The sequence below is a fragment of the Triticum aestivum genome, chromosome 7B, assembly GCF_018294505.1.
Source record: "Triticum aestivum cultivar Chinese Spring chromosome 7B, IWGSC CS RefSeq v2.1, whole genome shotgun sequence".
NCBI lineage: Eukaryota > Viridiplantae > Streptophyta > Magnoliopsida > Poales > Poaceae > Triticum > Triticum aestivum.
In genome coordinates, this window is record NC_057813.1 from 177,566,727 (window position 1) to 177,586,172 (window position 19,446).

Below are 19,446 nucleotides of genomic sequence, written 5' to 3' on the forward strand. Positions count from 1 at the left end.
AAATGTTGTGTCAGCTTCATTAGTCCACTCGAACTAATCAGATTTCTTCATCAATGATTAAAGAGGTAAAGCCTTTTCACTGAGACGAGAAATGAATCGACTCAAGGCGGCCAAACAACCAGTAAGCTTCTGAACGTCATGCACATGCACAGGGCATTTCATTCAGGGGATGGCACTGACTTTTTCTGGATTTGCATCGATCCCTTGTTCGGAAACAAGGAAACCAAGTAACTTTCCACCTGGGACTCCGAATGTACACTTCGACAGATTAAGCTTGATATCATACCTTCTTAGGTTGGCAAAGGTTTCTGCGAGGTCGGTCAAGAGGTCCGAACATTTACGTGAGTTGACCATAATGTCATCGATGTATGCTTCCACATTCTGACTGATTTGAGTGAGCAGGCACTTCTGAATCATCCTCATGAATGTGGCGCCGGCATTTTTGATACCAAATGGCATGGTGACATAGCAAAAGCACCTGAATGGAGAGGGAAAGGGAAATGATCTTTCGGGCAGGCCCGATTGATATGCTTGAAATCGATGCACATACGAAGTGAATCGTCCTTCTTAGGGACCATGATCACATTGGCAAGCCACTCGGAGTGGTAGATCTCTCGGATGAACTCTGCTGCTAGGAGCCGAGCCACTTCCTCGCCAATTGCTTTTCTGTTCTGCACGGCGGACCATCGAAGGTGCTCTTTGACGGGGTTTGCATTCGGATCGACATGCAAGCGATGCTCAGCCAGTTCCCTGGGTACACCCGACATGTCAGAAGGTTTCCATGCGAAGATGTCCCAGTTCTCACGGAGGAACTGGATGAGCGCTTCTTCCTATTTGCTGTCAAGTGTCGTGGAGATATGAGTTGGTGCAGCATTGGGATCGGTCGGGTGAATATGAATCGGCTTCGTTTCTCCGGACGACTAAAATGCAGAATCTATGGCAGGCTTCTTGGCCCATAACAAGTCACTCGGATCTGCATTTTTCTGATACTCTTGTAATTCAACTGCTGCCATTTGTGCATCGACGATTTTGGAACCCTTCTGGAAGCATTCCTATGCCTTCTGCCGATTGCCAATGACTGCGATCACACCCCTGGGGCTAGGCATCTTCAGCTTGAGGTACACGTAACATGGCCGAGCCATAAAATGCGCATAGGCAGGCCTACCCAGAATAGCATGATAAGCACTCTGGAAATCCTCCACTTCAAATGTCAACTTCCTTACGGTAATTCCTGGAATCACCGAAAACCACGTCAAGGGCGATCTGGCCGAGTGATTCAGCTTTCTTTCCAGGGATAATGCCATGAAAACTCATATTGCTTTTGCTAAGCTTGGACATCAGAATGCCCATCCCCCTCAAGGTTTCAGCATAAAGGATATTCAGGCCGCTACCACCATCCATTAGCACTTTGGTCAGTCGAGTGCCTTCAACCACTGGGTCGACCACCAATGCTTGCCTCCCAGGGGTGGCTATATGTGCCAGTTGATCAGACTGGTCGAATGTGATGGCCGTTTGTGACAATTTCAGATATGTGGTCATCGTCGCCGGAGTGACCATATTTACTTCTTTGTAATAACTTTCAATCGACTTTTGATCTCAACATCAGCAAAAATCATCAGGGTGGAATTAACCTTAGGATAACCATCGTCCTCCTCTTCGTCCACTAGGTTGTTTCTCTCAGAATTGCTGGATCAAGAGTCGACATTGCCGAGTGGTGTGTTTAGGATAAATCAGGTTACCCTCTTCATTCTTCTTTGTATGAATGTGACATGGTAAATCCAACACATCATTTCCCGCTTGATCTTTTACCTTCTTAGGGGGTCCAGGGCCCCTTAGGTTTTTCCTTAAACTTTCCTTGAACTACTGCCGCAATTTCACTAGGCGCTGCAGGTTCAGCCTTATGCTTCTGTTTCCGATTGGAATTGCCTCCGCCGGCGTCCTGGCCGACTGGTTTACCCTTTCCACTGTGGAGTCGATCCTCTTCTTTCCCGTTAGCGTACCGGGTGTCTATTTCCATCATCCGAGTCAGGGACATATCTCTAGTCTGACCAAACTTCAGGACCAACTCTCGATACTTAACACCTTCCTTGAAGGCACACACTGCTTGGTGCTCAGATACATTTTCCACTGTGTGATACAAAGTGGTCCATCTCTGGATATAATCCCTTAGAGTCTCATTTGGTTTCTGTACGCAATGCTGCAATTCTGTTAACCCGGCTGGCCGCTTGCAAGTACCCTCAAAAGTTCTGACAAATACTCGAGCAAGCTCCTCCCAACTGAATATACTGCCCGGGGCTAACTAAGTTAACCACGCTCTGGCTGACCCTTCCAACATCAATGGAAGATACTTCATGGCCACTTCATAATTTCCACCACCAATCTGCACAGCCACTCAGTAATCCTGAAGCCAAGTTTCAGGCTTGGACTCTCCAGTGAATTTGCTGACCCCAGTCGCCAACCTGAAGTTGGGAGGGATCATTGCAGCTCTGATGGCTCTGCTAAAACATTCTGGACCTGAAACATGAACTCTGCTGCCACTTGGACGATCTCTGTCAAGGTCCCCTCTATGTGCTCTGTTCCGGTCGACTAGACTTTGAACGAGAATCGATCTCGCATCAAAGCCCGGCTCTCTTGGGTCGACCAGTACTCTGCGCTCGCCACTGTGAAGACGTCTGTCATCGCATTGCCGAGGCACATACGATCCACTCCTTGGAGGAGGTGTGGGCTCTCGACGACGGTCGTCACGGCCGAGTCGGTGATCATACTGCCCATGATTCCTGTACTGATCCTGCTGATGCCCACGACCTTCACGCCGCAGGGGCGACCTTGGGCTGTGAGCCGACTGAACTGTATCCGCCACCATGGATCTGCTATGAATCCTATTCCACGACTGAGACACTACAGTGTTCTGTTCCCCCGCTGCCCGGAGTAAGGCCCGGATCTGCATCAAACCTCTGCCAGCCTCCGACTGGGAAGGCTGGATTGACTCTGCTATTCGGGCTGCAGTTGTGAGATTTTGAATCGAAGTGCAGTATACCTTAGGTGGAGGTGGAAAAAGCTGTCGTCGACTGGACTCAGGAATCCGCTCTCGAGCATGCTCGTCGAGTGCGTGTTGGAAGTTCTCCAGTCGAGTGTGCTCAGCCAAATTAGCCAGGCGTACCTCCTCCAAGGCCCGTGGCTCGGGGGTTTCTCCAACAATGGGCGTGTGGAGTGCATCCATGTTGCGGTGACGAAGTTCTTCTCTCTGCTGTGAAGAGAGAGGTTCGGGACGGTACTCTTCGTGAACGCGCGACGGATCACCGCCACCATCACCGCCGTCATCGGGATGGAAGCTAGGCGGACTATGCGGTCCATCGACCATCAAAACTTCAGTCGCAGGGTCGCTCCTATCGCACTCAGATGCGGTCTCGACGGAGCCAGTCGACAGGTCGAACAGGACATAGAGAGTTTCGTCGGGCTCGATTGCCGCGACTTGATGGGTGGCCGAATGACGAGCCACCGCATGTTTCACCCACTGTTAAAGCCGCGACCGACCGGATCGCTTGCGACGGCGGACAGCGGGGAGAGAAGATACTACGGGGGCCGACCGATATTGGGTCGACGACTGCCGGAGAAGGACGCATGAAAGTGCGTCGCTCCTCGGACGGGGAGCGCCCCAATGACTAGGGGAGCTTCCTGAAGCTAGGCAGAGTTGTTGGCGATGAAGACAAGCGCACCGAGATGGATCTCGCGGCCCTCGGCCAATCCACCGCCGGAAACCATGATGATGGGGACCGAAAAAATCACAACTTCACCAACAAGTCGCTAAGACACCTGCCCCACGGTGGGCGCCAACTGTCGTGGTCGTAAGACTGACAGTAGAAAGGGGGGTAGGTATGGAGAAGCAAGATCTCAGCTATGGTGAAGGTGTACACACAAGATTTACGAGTTCAAGCCCTTTGCGGAGGAAGTAAAAGCCCTACGCCTCGGTGCCCGGAGGCGGTCGACTAGATTATATGTGTGTGGTGTTACAGGGGGTGCAAACCCTTGTGCCAGAGGAGGGGGGTGGCTTATATAGAGTGCACCAGGACCCCAGCCATCCTCCCTTACAAGAGGTTCAATGTACATAAAGACAGGGCGTTATTGATAACGCCAACCATAAGTGCTATTAATGATCTTAAAGAATACGGGGGGTGATACGTCTCCAACGTATCTATAATTTATGAAGCATTCATGCTATATTACTATGTGTTTTGAATGATTATGGGCTTTATTATACACTTTTATATTATTTTTGGCACTAACCTATTAACCGAGGCCCAGCCCAGATTTGTTGTTTTATGCCTATTTCAGTGTTTCGAGGAAAAGGAATATCAGACAGAGTCAAAACGGAACGAAATCAACTGGAGAAGTTATTTTTGGAAGGAAAGCTACCGGATGGACTTGGACCCCACGTCAGGAGCCAAGGGAGGTGCTCACGAGGGTGGGGGGCGCGCGCCCCCTGGGCACGCCCCCTGCCTCGTGGGGCCCCCGTAGCTCCACCGACGTACTTCCTGCACCCATATATACCTACGTACCCTAAAACTTCCAGAACGGAAGATAGATCGGGAGTTCCGCCGCCGCAAGCCTCTGTAGCCACCAAAAACCTCTCGGGAGCCCGTTCCGGCACACTACCGGAGGGGGATCCCATCATCGGTGGCCATCTTCATCATCCCGGCGCTATCCATGACGAGGAGGAAGTAGTTCACCCTCGGGGCTGAGGGTATGTACCAGTAGCTATGTGTTTGATCTCTCTCTCTCGTGTTCTCTCTCGTGTTCCCTCTATGGCACGATCTTGATGTATCCCGAGCTTTGCTATTGTAGTTGGATCTTATGATGTTTCTCCCCCGCTACTCTCTTGTGATGAATTGAGTTTCCCCTTTGAAGTTATTTTATCGGATTGAGTCTTTTATGAGAACACTTGATGTATGTCTTGCGATCCACTTGATGTATGTTTTGGTGATCAACTTGCGGGTTTCGTGACACTGGGAACCTATGCATAGGGGTTGGCACACGTTCTTGACTCTCCGGTAGTAGCTTTGGGGCACTCTTTGAAGTACTTTTATGTTGGTTGGATAAATCTGAGATTGTGTGATGCATATCATATAATCATGCCCACGGATACTTGAGATGACAATGGAGTATCTAGGTGACACTAGGGTTTTGGTTGATTTGTGTCTTAAGGTGTTATTCTAGTACGAACTCTTTTATAGATTGATCCGAAAGAATAACTTTGAGGTGGTTTCGTACCCTACCATAATCCCTTAAGAGTGGGACTAATTCCCTTAAGATCACCAAGAGTATATCCAATAGCGGCACGGTGCTTCTTCAGAGTTTTCAATAATTTATTTTCTTCATCCTCTGAAAGGTTAGCACTAATAACTTCTTTTCATCAAGATAAGCATATTTCAAAGTGTCAGGTAATTGTTTATGCTCAAAGACGGGATCACCCTTGGGTGGAGGATGATCCTCGAGGAGTTCAACAGGCAAATTGTGTTTCAAAATAGGCCCTTGATTAAAGAATATTTCATCTAATTCCTTTCTTTCATTCATAAACATATCATTTTCATGGTCTATCAAATATTATTCCAAAGGATCAGTAGGAGGCACGACAATAGAAGCAAGACCAATAATTTCATCCTTACTAGGAAATTCTTTATCATGGGGTTGTCTACGAAATTTTGAGAAATTAATATCATGAGATATGTCCCCTAAACCGATAGTAACGATATCTTTCTCACAGTCTATCTTAGCATTAACGGTGTTCAGGAAAGGTCTACCAAATATAATGGGACAAAAATCATCTTCTAGGCAACCAAGAACAAGAAAATTAGTAGGGTATTTAATTTTCCCACATAAGACTTCAACATCTCTAACAATCCCAATCAGTGATATAGTATCTCTATTTGCTAGCTTAATAGTAACATCAATATCTTCTATCTTAGCAGGTGTAATATCATTCATAATTTATTTATATAAGGTAAAAGGAATTGCACTCATACCTAGCACCCACATCACACAAGCCATGATAACAATGATCTCCCATTTTAACAGAAACAACAGGCATGCCAACAATAGGTCTATGTTTAACTTTAATATCGGGTTTAGCAATTCTAACAGCTTCATCACAGAAAGAAATAACATGCCCATCAATATTATCGACCAAGAGATCTTTAACCATAGCAATACTAGGATCAACTTTAATTTGTTCAGGGTGTGTAGGTGTTCTAGTATAAATCTTATGAACCACAGTTGAAGCTTTAGCATATTCCTTTATCCTAACAGGAAAAGGTACTTTCTCAATATAAGTAGTAGGAACATTAGGATCAACATTATAAGAAATAGTTTCTTCTTCAACTTTCATAGGTTCTACTAATTTCACTTCAATTGGAGGATGATATTTAAACCACTTCTCCTTAGGGAGATCAACATGAGTAGCCAATGGTTCACAGAAAGAAGCTACTACCTCAGAGTCAAGTCCATATTTAGTGCTAAAATCACGAAAGGCATCCGTATCCATAAAAGATTTAACATAATCAAACTTAAGGTTTATACCTGACTCCTTACCTTCGTCGAGTTCCCAATCTTCAGAGTTGCGTGTAATTCTTTCCAATAAATCCCATTTAATTCAATAGTCTTCTTCATAAAAGAACCAATAGAAGAAGTATCGAGCATGGATTGATCATTACGAGAAAGCCAAGCATAAAAGTTCTGAATAATAATTTCTCTTGAGAGCTCATGATTGGGGCATGAATATAACATTGACTTAAGCCTCCCCCAAGCTTGAGCAATACTTTCTCCTTCATGAGGCCAAAATTATATATATAATTCCGATCACGATAAACCCGATGCAGGATAAAACTTCTGATGAAATTCCAATTTCAATCGGTTGTAGTTCCAAGATCCAATATCATCACATAGCCTATACCATGTTAATGCCTTCCCCTTAAATGATAAAGGGAAGACCTTCTTCTTGACTTCATCCTCAGGTAAACCTGCAAGCTTAAATAATCCACAAACTTCATCCACATGGATTAGGTGCATATCAGGATGTAATGTTCCATCTCCTGCATAAGGATTAGCTAGCAGTTTCTCTATCATACCCGAAGGTATTTCATAATAAATATTTTCAGTAGATTCAGTAGGTTGAGGGGAAACTCTTTGATCTTCCGGTCGGGGTGAATATACCCCGAACAAGCCCCTCAAAGGATTATTTTCCATAGTAACAAGTGACAGTAAATTTCAGCACACTATATAAATGTTTCCTTACCAAATTCCACTTACTAAAGGCGCTTCACTCCCTGGAAACGGTGCCAGACAAGAGTCTTGATGACCCACAAGTATAGGGGATCTATCATAGTCCTTTCGATAATTAAGAGTGTCGAATCCAATGAGGAGCAGAAGGAAATGACAAGAGGTTTTCAGCAAGATATTCTCTGCAAGCACTGAAATTATCGGACCCGATAGTTTTGTGATAAAATAATTCGTAATGGGTAACAAGTAACAAAAGTAACTAAGGTGCAGCAAGGTGGCCCAATCCTTTTTGTAGCAAAGGACAAGCCTGGACGAACTCTTATATAAAGCAGAGCGCTCCCGAGGACACATGGGAATTACAGTCAAGTTAGTTTTCATCATGCTCATATGATTCACGTTCGTTAATTTGATAATTTGGATGTGGGTGGACCGGTGCTTGGTTGTTGTCCTTCCTTGGACAAGCCTCGCACTTATGATTAACCCCTCTCGCAAGCATTCGCAACTACGAAATAAGAATTAAGATAAATCTAACCATAGCACGAAACATATGAATCCAAATCTGCCCCTTACGAAGCAACGCATAAACTAGCATTTAAGCTTCTGTCACTCTAGCAACCCATCATCTACTTATTACTTCCCAATGCCTTCCCCTAGGCCCAAATCATGGTGAAGTGTCATGTAGTCAATGTTCACATAACACCACTAGAGGAGAGACAACATACATCTCATCAAAATATCGAACGAATAGCAAATTCACATGATTACTTATAACATGACTTCTCCCATGTCCTCAGGAACAAACATAACTATTCACAAAGCATATTCATGTTCATAATCAGAGGAGTATTAATTATCATTAAGGATCTAAACATATGATCTTCCATCGAATAAACCAACTAGCATCAACTACAAAGAGTAATCAACACTACTAGCAACCCATAGGTACCAATCTAAGGTTTTGAGACAGAGAGCGGATACAAGAGATAAACTAGGGTTTGAGAGGAGATGGTGCTGGTGAAGATGTTGATGGAGATTGACCCCCTCTTGATGAGAGAATCATTGGTTATGACGATGGCTTCGATTTCCCCCTCCCGGAGGGAAGTTTCCCCGGCAGAACAGCTCCGCCGAGCCCTAGATTGGTTCTACCCAGGTTTTGCCTTGAGATGGCAGCGCTTCGTCCCGAAAGCTTCCTTCTGATTTTTTTTCCAGGTCAAAACACACCATATAGCAGAAGATGGGCACCTGAGGCCTAACAGGCGGCCCACAAGGCAGGGGGCGCGCCCAGGGAGGTAGGGCGCGACCCCCACTCATATGGATGGCTGGTGACCCCCTCTAGTGCTTTCTTCGCCCAATATTTTTTTATTAATTCCAAATGACTCTTTGTGAAGTTTCAGGACTTTTGGAGTTGTGCAGAATAGGTCTTTAATATTTGCTCTTTTTCCAGTCCGGAATTCCAACTGTCAGCATTCTCCCTATTCATGTAAACCTTATAAAATAAAAGAGAAAAGGCATAAGTATTGTGCTATAATGTGTAATAACAGCCCATAATGCAACAAATATCCATATAAAAGCATGATGCAAAATGGACGTATCAGACTACGAGATATGCGGATGCCGATCACAATCCCTGGCATTGGAGGCTAGTTCGGGGGTTACTAGGGGAGTCCTGGATTAAGAGGTCCTCAAGCCGCCAGCCCATTGCTTATGGGCTGGACTGATGAGCTATCATGGAGATGAGCTAGGGTGTGGACTCGTAAGAAGATAGGAGATCTTCGGAGCCGTGTTGTTTCCTCCAAATCAAGATTTAGCATGATCTTTCCTTTGTTGTAACCGATCATATGTACCCTAACCCTACTTGGGTCTATATAAACTAGAAGGTTTTAGTCATTAGGGGGAGAGCAACATCCAATCCCTCATCTCCAAGGGTTTAGCTCATGTGATCTCGAGATAGATTGACTCTATAATCATAGTATCCACATCAAATACAATCACGCAAGACGTAGGGTTTTACCTCCTAGAGAGGGCCCAGACCTAGGTAAACACAGTGTTCTTCGTCCCCTATTCCCCATTGATCCTATATCCACAGCTCGAGACCCCCTACCCGAGATCTGCAGGTTTTGACACCGACACCAGGTGCCATGAATGTGGTCCCGCCACGACAGACAATCACCCACAGTGTCCCTACAGTGGTCTTTTCCAGCCCAACTACATGAACAACTTCTAGCACAACATAGCCAGCATTGTCGTCCCTCTGTACAACATGGCACGGGAGTACAACGGCAACGTCCATCTCTTGGCCAGCAACTACAGCCACAAATGGTTCGTCAAGTATCAAAACAACCTCGCAGCACTCTCCATCTACCCAATTAACGATTTTGACGCTGACAACATTGTGCATTGCTTCCCGTCAATGCAATTAGGCATCGAGAGGCATAAGGACCTAGGGATCATTCCTACTCTTTCCAAGACTGACTAAATGATGATGGACTTTCAGGACTTCCTCCAGTCAGCCTACTCACTCAAACGTGTGTGGCAACCCCTACAAGTCATACCTCCGGCGATAGGCCTCGTCTTGTCATGCTATCGCAGCGCCACTTGAGCGCAATCACAAATGAGGCGGAGGCCATTGTGACTGCCACTAAGGTCGGGATGGTAGCCCCAGGGCCAGAGCCCATGCCTGACATGGCCTAGTTCACGGAGGTGGTGAACTCATGTGATGTAATTGTGGGCATGCACGACGCTGGGCTCACCAATATGGTGTTCCTCCTGCACAACGGAACATTGATGCAGATAGCCCCGTGGGGCAAGATAAAGTGGATGTGCTGGATTACCTTCGGCCAGCCCACACCTACATGGGGCTTTGGTGCATCGAGTATAAGGCAAACACCGATGAGACGACACTCAAAGACATATACCTGAAGGACCACACCATCTTCACTAACCCTATCTTCATACATAAACAAGGATTTGCAGAGGGATGGAAGTATTTCCTCAACAGCCAGAACGTCACCCTTGACATCAACCGCTTTAGAAGGGTGATTCATCAAATCTACCAGAACATCACCATCACATAGAGTAGGTGTGTTTGTCCTGATGCTATTTGCACTAGTGTGTGATTTCAACAAGGGCTTTACTTACTTCGCTTACCTAACCACACACTAGTTTCTGTGCGAGTCCTAAGGAGCTGAAATATTAGGTGTGCAATGAAACGAAGCAAATTTTGAAAATATTATAGAATTATGAAACTTAATTCCACATACAATTTGTGAGCAAAGATAACGCTTTACTTGTTGATTTTCCTCCTTGAATAATTCATAACACTCATTTTATTTTGAAAACAAATGAAATAAATAATTTCTTTATTTCACACGGGTTACCGAGCAAGAGCCCTCCCACCAGCAAGGAATGGTGTCCATCATGCCTTCATGTCCCTAAGGCCACCGAAGATGAGATAGATCAGTGGCGGCACTGATGGAAGACATGGAAAGCCTAATTACCTTACCATCTAGATATGCGAGACACAAGTAGCATACCTCTAGCCTATATAAAGCCCTACATGGGAGTCATTTGTCAAAAGCACATAACTCAGTGAATAAACTCAAGAGGAGATGGCTAAAGCTCTAGTTTGTATCTGAGGAGTTATTCTCGCCCTCGCCTTAAGGCAGAGGATGAAGCTTCATCAGAAAGAAGGCACAATAATGCTCGAGGATGATTAAACATAGATCAAGCTTCATCAAAAGGCGGAGAAATTTACGTGGATGGTCAAATCGTTGCCGTTTTATGTTGGTTTCTCGGTAATCAAACAATAATCCTAGACTTGCTGATGGTGAGTAGACTTCCTTTTCAGATACAAATTTTTTAGGATCTTGTGGTGCTGTTATTAATGATCATGCAGTGGATTTCTTAGCAGCAGCAACCGCAAAGTTACTGCATGTTCTTGGTGTCGTTTCAGTCGAAGCCAAAACTTTATATGAAGGGTTGAACCTTGCTACTCGAATGGCTGCAACAATCTTTTAGTTCGAATGAACAATACCACAGTGGGTCAACCTCTTAATCAGGATGCAGGATATTCTATGGTGGTAGCCCCTATATTAGATGATTGACATCGCGAGTTATGTGAGTGTCGGATTACGGGTTTCGCAAACCCTTGAAACGTTCGAACTCTTGGGTGCGTGCGGGGATCTCAACCTACCCAGCCTGCCTACTCGCGATCCTCCTAAGCCTAGCGTGTTGAACTTGAAGAGACAAAGAGACACAACAGTTTATCCTGGTTCGGGCCACCTTGCGGTGTAATACCCTACTCCAGCGTTTTGGTGGATTGCCTCGAAGGGCTGAGGATGGACTAGTACAATGGATGAACTGGCCTCGGGAGGTGAGGTGTTCTTGAGCTCAAGAGAGCTGGTGAGGTGGTAGGGTGAGAGTGGATCCAGTGCCCCTCTATGGTGGTGGCTAAGTACTATTTATAGTGGCCTTTGTCCTCTTCCCAAATGTTGGCGGGAAGGGATCCCACAACGGCCGAATTTGAAAGAGACAAGTAGTACAACTTATCCTGTGTCACAGCCCTAGCTCAGCCCCTGTTGCCTTTGCTTGTTTCTCATGTCATCATGTTTAAATCTCCCAGAAAGTTGAAATGGGATGACAGAACCCCCAGCACCCCCTTAAACCAACTAGGGTTTACTAAAATATTTTTCAATGAACCTGAAATGCGCTTCTAAAATGTTCATCATCTTTGCCTTGGTCTAGAACCTCTGGAAAAAATGGTGCACAATTTTCAAGGACATCATCAGGTCACTTGATTAAATCATATGCTATTTGCATTTGGACATTTAAATGCTATAAAATAATTTTAAGGTTCAAATAATCATAAACTAAAATGTTTACTGTTGGAAATATTCCAAACATTGGGCATGAGCAGTTTCATGATTTTTGAGTTAGTTTTAGTATTTTAATTAAAGCCCTAAAGTTACAGAAGAATTAGAAAATAGAAATAAAAAGAAAAGGACAGAAAACCCACCTGGCTTACCTGTGCCGCCCACCAGAGCCAGCCCACCAGGTGGGCCAGCCCACCACCGCCTCCTCCTCTGTCATCTTCCTCCCCTTCCAGGAGGACGACGCGTGCCCGACGCGCGCACGCACGTGCCCCGGCCACCTCCTCCCTCCCAACATGTCTGGCTCCCCCTCGTCGTGCCTAGCCGATGCCAGCGCGATGACTGGACACCCTGGACCCCTCACTCTATTCCCCGAATGCTCTCCCCCTCCTCTGTTCTCTCCACCGAGCGCTGCCCTCGCTGCCGATCAATGTTGCCGCGGCCACCATGCTCCCCTCTCCTCCCCGACGTGCCCACGAGCTTCGCCTCGATGCCCTCGCCCTCTCCACCTAGTCACGTGTCGTCGGACACCTCCGAACGAGCTCACCAAGCTCGTCTTCAACCTCCCGATGACGAGATTGCCTCCGCTGCTCTGTTCGCTTCAGATCTCCCCCAAGCTCACCACCTGCACTGCTGCAACTGATGTGAGCCTCTCCCTCGTTTCCCCCCTCTCTGTTCCCGTTCTCACATGCTGCAGCCATCGCATCACTCACACCCAAATGCGCTGCCGCCTCTGCATGCCGCCGTCGTGGCCACAGCCACGCGGGCTCGAAACCGAGCACGTCAATCTGTTCGTCACGCCCCTAGGAACCCGTAGCACTCCTCCGTGCTCCCTGCCGTGCATCCTAGCACCGGAACCGAGATCTCCCAAGCTCCGGCCACCGCTGTCGAGCTCGTGGCCGTCGTCTCCGGCCACCCTAGCTGCCGCTGCTTGCCACAACAGGCGCGGGTGAGCCCCAGCTCCCCGTAGCCGCTCTCCGCCGCTCTTTTGTTCGCCGGAGGGCAAATCTCGAGCCCCTCTGTCGTCTCATACCTCGTCGGCGATGAGCTGTGGGTCAACTCTAGTGAGTTAACCCGGGATTATACCCCCCCTCTGACCAGGGTTTGATCGCCCTGGGTCACTGACGTGTGGGGCCAGCCCTGCTAGTTAACCTAGGTTAGTGTTAATTAACTAGGTTAGCTTAGTTAGTCACTGACACACGGGGCCCACGGGTCAGGTTTAACCCTGGGCGACCCAGTTGACCTGCTGACATCACCCTGACGCAATGCTGACGTAGTAAGTCATTTTCTGGATTTAATTTAATTCAGGAAATTACAGAAAATGTCCAAAACTTCTAAAATTCATAGAAAATAAACTATAACTCCAAAAGAAATAATTTATATATGAAAAATGATCAGAAAAATCCAAAGAATCTGTTTATGGCATTATCATGCATATTGGAACAACTTAAATCTGTTGTATACAACAATTTGAATTAATGGCATTTGAAATGCCTTATGTGGAGTTTGAATTTAAATCTTGTGTTCAAACCAAATCCATTTAACTTGTTGCTAATTGCATTAGATCAAATCACATCATATTGCCATGACATGATCATGCATCATATTATTCATTGCATTGATTGTGTTTCTTCTCTGTTACCGGTACTTGTTCCCTCTCGATAGACGTGGTTCCGACGATGAGTTCGATGACACTGATGAAGAGCTATACTATCTTCAGAAGTGCCAGGCAAGTAAAACCCCCTTGTTCATTCTGATACAATCCCACTCTCTCGCTCCTGCTCTCTTTTACTGCATTAGGACAACAATGTTGCAACTATTACATGCTGTGGTAGCTGAACCCATTTCCTTTGCATGACCTTTCATTGCCACAGTAAATAGATGAAAACCACTAGCATGAGTAGGAGTTTTTTAAGCCCTGATGTGCCTACTCATTCATGTTTTGATTGTCATGCCTGCTACTACTTAGAGTTGAGTCAGGTCTGATTCATCGGGGATGAATTAGAATGGTGATGAACATGTCCTACTATGTGTGAGCTAAGTGTGTGAACACGATTTGGTAAAGGTAGCGGTGAGAGGCCATGTAGGAGTACATCGTGGGTTGTCTCATTGAGGCCATCCTCAGGAACTGAGTTCTATGTTTGTGATCCATGAACAGCTACTACCACACGTTGGGCCCTGAAATATGACCCCCGCTCGACTTATTAACCGCCCATATCCATTGTCCAGGAGTTGCAAGTAGTTTCTGGTGTTTGTAGTTGCTGGAGGCCGTGCACAGTGCTGACCTGAGGGGTGGGTTGTGATGCGGTAGGCATGTGGTCGGGTACACTGGGCGCCCGTTTGGTGTCAAGGAACCCTGTACACATCGTTCGGGGTTGTATGTGCAAACCTCGGCCGGACTCCCTGTGGATGGAACCTGAATAGGCGATAAACCTGGACTAGAGACTTGTGTGGTTAGTCAGGTTGTGGTCTACACCCACGACGGCTTTCGCTTGAAGTCTGTCGAGCACATGTCGTGTGTAGACGTTAAGTGGTGGAAACATGTGCGAAGAAGTACACCCCTGCTGGGTTATAAATGATCTATTCAAATAGGCGCGTCCGCGGTAAAGGACCTCTGGGTTGCCTATACAGTTCATAGACAAGTGAAAGTGGATACTCTAAAATGTGCAAGATAAGCGTGAGTGCTATGGATGGCGTTCTCGTAGGGAAATGAGAGCGGATCCATAGTGGTGTATTGATATGGTGAATATGTGGACTCATGTGCTCCAACCCAAAAGAGTTACATGCAGTTGTAGTTCAGTTTAGCCACTGAGTCAAAGCTGGCATGATGCAGTTAAACCCCACCATCCCTTTGTTAATAATGATGCATATGTAGTTAGTTCTTATGTAAAGGTAGCGGTGAGTGATACGTCTCCAACGTATCTATACTTTTTTATTGTTCCATGCTATTATATTACCCGTTTTGGATGTTTATTAGCGTTACTTTTATATCATTTTTGGGTCTAACCTACTAACCGGAGGCCCAACCTGAATTGCTGTTTTTTTGCCTATTTGAGTGTTTCGAAGAAAAGGAATATCAAACAGAGTCCAAACGGAATGAAACCTTCGAGAGAGATCCTTTTGGTACAAACGCAATCCAGGAGACTTGGAGTGGACGTCAAGAAACAGCCGAGGCGGCCACGAGGGAGGAGGGCGCGCCCTAGGGGGTGGGCGTGCCCCCACCCTTGTGGGCCCCTCATGGCTCCCCTGACCTACCTCCTTCTAATATATATATATACATACATATATATATATATATATATCCATGTACCCCGAAAACATCCAGGAGCACCACAAAAAACTATTTCCACCGCCGCAACATTTTGTATCCACGAGATCCCATCTTGGAGCCTTCGTCGGCGCTCCGCTGGAGGGGGAATCGACCACGGAGGGCCTCTACATCATCTCCAAGGCCTCTTCGATGAGTTGTGAGTAGTTTACCATAGACCTTCGGGTCCATAGTTATTAGCTAGATGGCTTTTTCTCTCTCTTTGAATCTCAATACAAAGTTCTCCTTGATCTTCTTGGAGATCTATTCGATGTAACTCTTTTTCCAGTGTGTTTGTCGATACCTAATGAATTGTGGGTTTATGATCAATCTTATCTATGAGAAGTATTTGAATCTCCTTTGAATTCTTTTATGTGTGATTGGTTATCTTTGCAAGTCTCTTTAAATTATCAGTTTTGTTTGGCCTACTAGATTGATCTTTCTTGCAATGGGAGAAGTGCTTATCTTTGGGTTTAATCTTGCGGTGTCCTTTACCAGTGACAGGAGGGCAGCAAGGCACGTATTCTATTGTTGCCATCGAGGATAAAAAGATTGGGTTTATATCATATTGCTTGAGTTTATCCCTCTACATCATGTCATCTTTCTTAATGTGTTACTCTGTTCTTATGAACTTAATACTCTAGATGCAGGCAGGAGTCGGTCGATGTGTGGAGTAATAGTAGTAGATGAAGAATCGTTTCGATCTACTTGTTGCGGACGTGATGCCTATATACATGATCATGCCTAGATAATCTCATAACTATGCACTTTTTTATCAATTGCTCGACAGTAATTTGTTCACCCACCGTAATGCTTATGCTATCTTGAGAGAAGCCACTAGTGAAACCTATGGCCCCCGGGTCTATCTTTTATCATATAAGTTTCCCATCTACTTTTATTTGCATCTTTACTTTCCAATCTATATCATAAAAATAACAAAAATATTTATCTTATCTTATTATCTCTATCAGATCTCACTTTTGCAAGTTACCATGAAGGGATTGACAACCCCTTTATCGCGTTGGTTGCGAGGTTCTTGTTTGTTTGTGTTGGTACGAGGGACTTTTGAGGAGCCTCCTACTGGATTGATACATTGGTTCTCAAAACTGAGGGAAATACTTACACTACTTTGCAGCATCACCCTTTCCTCTTCAAGGGAAAACCAACGTAGTGCTCCAGAGGTAGCAAGAAGGATTTCTGGCGCCATTGCCGGGGAGGTCTTCGCTCAAGTCAAGACATACCAAGTACGCATCACAAACTCATCTCCCTCACATTACATTATTTGCCATTTGCCTCTCGTTTTCCTCTCCCCCACTTCACCCTTGCCGTTTTATTCGCCCTCTCTTTCCTGTTCTCCTCTCATTTTCACTTGTCACTTGTGTGCTCGTCGTCATGGTTAGTCATCCTATTATTTTTAGTACTCCTGATCATGAAGTTCTCAATTTTAAACAAAGGGAGGGAGAAAATTTAAAAGATGCTTGGTATAGAATTTGCAATGCTCAAAATAGATCTACTAGGAAGCAATCTACTTCCGTTCTTCTTGGCAATTTTTATATTTTTATATAGGCATTACTCCTTGGTATAGATGTATTATTGATGCCATTACCAGAGGGAATTTCTTGGGTAGCCACACTTTTGATGCTTATAATGCTATGCTAGATTTGTTTTGTCCACCCCCTCTTTTGGTTAATGGAACTGCTTTAACCTTGGAACATGTAATGCAAAGGCTTGAAATTATTGAAAATTAAGTTGCCACTGTTGACTTAATTGAAAATTTGGATAAAAAGATCCACAACTAGATTACCCAGTATGGATCTAGGGTTGGAGTTACTTTGAAATTTTTTAAAGAGAAAGAACCTATAGTTAACGAAAGAATATATCTAGATTCTATGAGAATCGGTAAACTTGAAGATATTATTACCAACTTAGGGTCTGCCTTTTCATCCGTGAAAAATACTCCAACTCCTCCTACCAAAATTGCCAAATTTATGTATGTTCCTAAAAATAAGGGTGAATCTTCTAGTAAGGAAAATGTGGTTCTCAAATCAATAAGTGTTCATCCCAATTTTCTTGCTTTCATTAAGGAACCTTTTGCTACAAATGAATCTCTTGATTTCTTGCCAAGGACTTTAATCATTAAGGAAGAAATTCCTAAGGGTTATAAGTGTTCTATTGAGGAATTGAATGCCAAAGATGGCAATACTTAGATCTATTCTCGCTTGTATGCCTAGCTAGGGGCGTTAAACGATAGCGCTTGTTGGGAGGCAACCTAATCTTATTTTAGTTTCTTGCTTTTTGCTTCTGTTTAGTAATAAATAATTCATCTAGTTTCTGTTTAGATGTGGTTTAATGTTTTAATTAGTGTTTGTGCCAAGTGGAACCTATAGGTTAACCTATGGTGATAGTTAATTTGATTTTGCTCAAAAACAGAAACTTTTGCACGCACGAGAATACTTTTAGTAAATCACAGAAACGTGATTTTGAGTTGATTCTTTTTGAAGTATATCAATAGACAAATTTCCGAGGACTTCCTATTTTGGTAGGATTTTTAGAGTTCCAGAAGTATTCTAAAGTTACATATTGCTACAGACTGTTCTGTTTTTGACAGATTCTGTTTTTCGTGTGTTGTTTGCTTATTTTGATGAAACTATGGCTAGTATCGGGGGGTATGAAACATAGAGACGTTGGAATACAGTAGGTTTAACACCAATATAAATAAAGAATGAGTTCATTACAGTACCTTATGTGGTGGTTTTTCTTTCTTGCACTACCGGAGCTTATGAGATTTCCTGTTGAGTTTTGTGTTGTGATGTTTTCAAGTTTTGGGTAAAGATTTGATGGACTATGGAATAAGGAGTGGCAAGAGCCTAAGCTTGGGGATGCCCATGGCACCCCAAGATAATCCAAGGACAACCAAAAGCCTTAGCTTGGGGATGCCCCGGAAGGCATCCCCTCTTTCGTCTTCGTCTATCAGTAACTTTACTTGGAGCTATATTTTTATTTGCCACATGATATGTGTTTTGCTTGGAGCGTCTTGTATGATATGAGTCTTTGCTTTTTAGTCTAACACAATCATCCTTGCTATACACACCTTTTGGAGACACACATGATACGGAATTTACTAGAATACTCTATGTGCTTCACTTATATCTTTTGAGCTAGACAAGTTTTGCTCTAGTGCTTCACTTATATCTTTTTAGAGCATGATGGTGGCTTAATTTTGTAGAAATTATTGATCTCTCATGATTCACTTATATTATTTTGAGAATCTTTTAGAACAGCATAGTATTTGCTATGGTTATAAAATTGGTCCTAATATGATGGGCATCCAAGTTGGGTATAATAAAAACTATCATAGAAAGTGCATTAAACACTATGATCAATTTGATGCTTGATAATTGTTTGGGATATAAAGGTGGTAATGATAGAGTCATGCTAGTTGGGTAATTATGAAATTGAGAAATACTTGTGTTAAAGTTGGCAAGTCCCGTAGCATGTGTTCGGGAAATATGCAACATATATTACTAGGAGGCCAAAGCCACCATATATATAATGTACATGAGGATGCCAAAAGGCAAGAATACAAAAGGCCAAAGGCCATCATCAATATAACTCTAACACCCCCACCCCCCTCAAACTCATGGTGGCTCAACAACACTAAGTTTGGAGAGGTGAAATCTATGTTTAGCTCTAGTATGTGCCTTCGTGAAGAAGTCCGCTAGCTGTAACTCGGAAGGCACATACTGAAGAGCAATAACATGATCCTGCACAACAGCGCGCACATAATAAACATCAACACCAATATGCTTGGTAAGTTCATGCTTCACAGGGTCCCATGCAATACTGATAGCACCTGTACTGTCGGACAAGAGGGTGGTAGGTGTAGTAACAGAAACACCAAAATCCTCCAGTAGCCATCGTAACCAAGTCACCTCTGCCGTCAGAAGAGCCATAGCTCTCAACTCGGCCTCTGCACTCGAACGAGAAACTGCTGTCTGT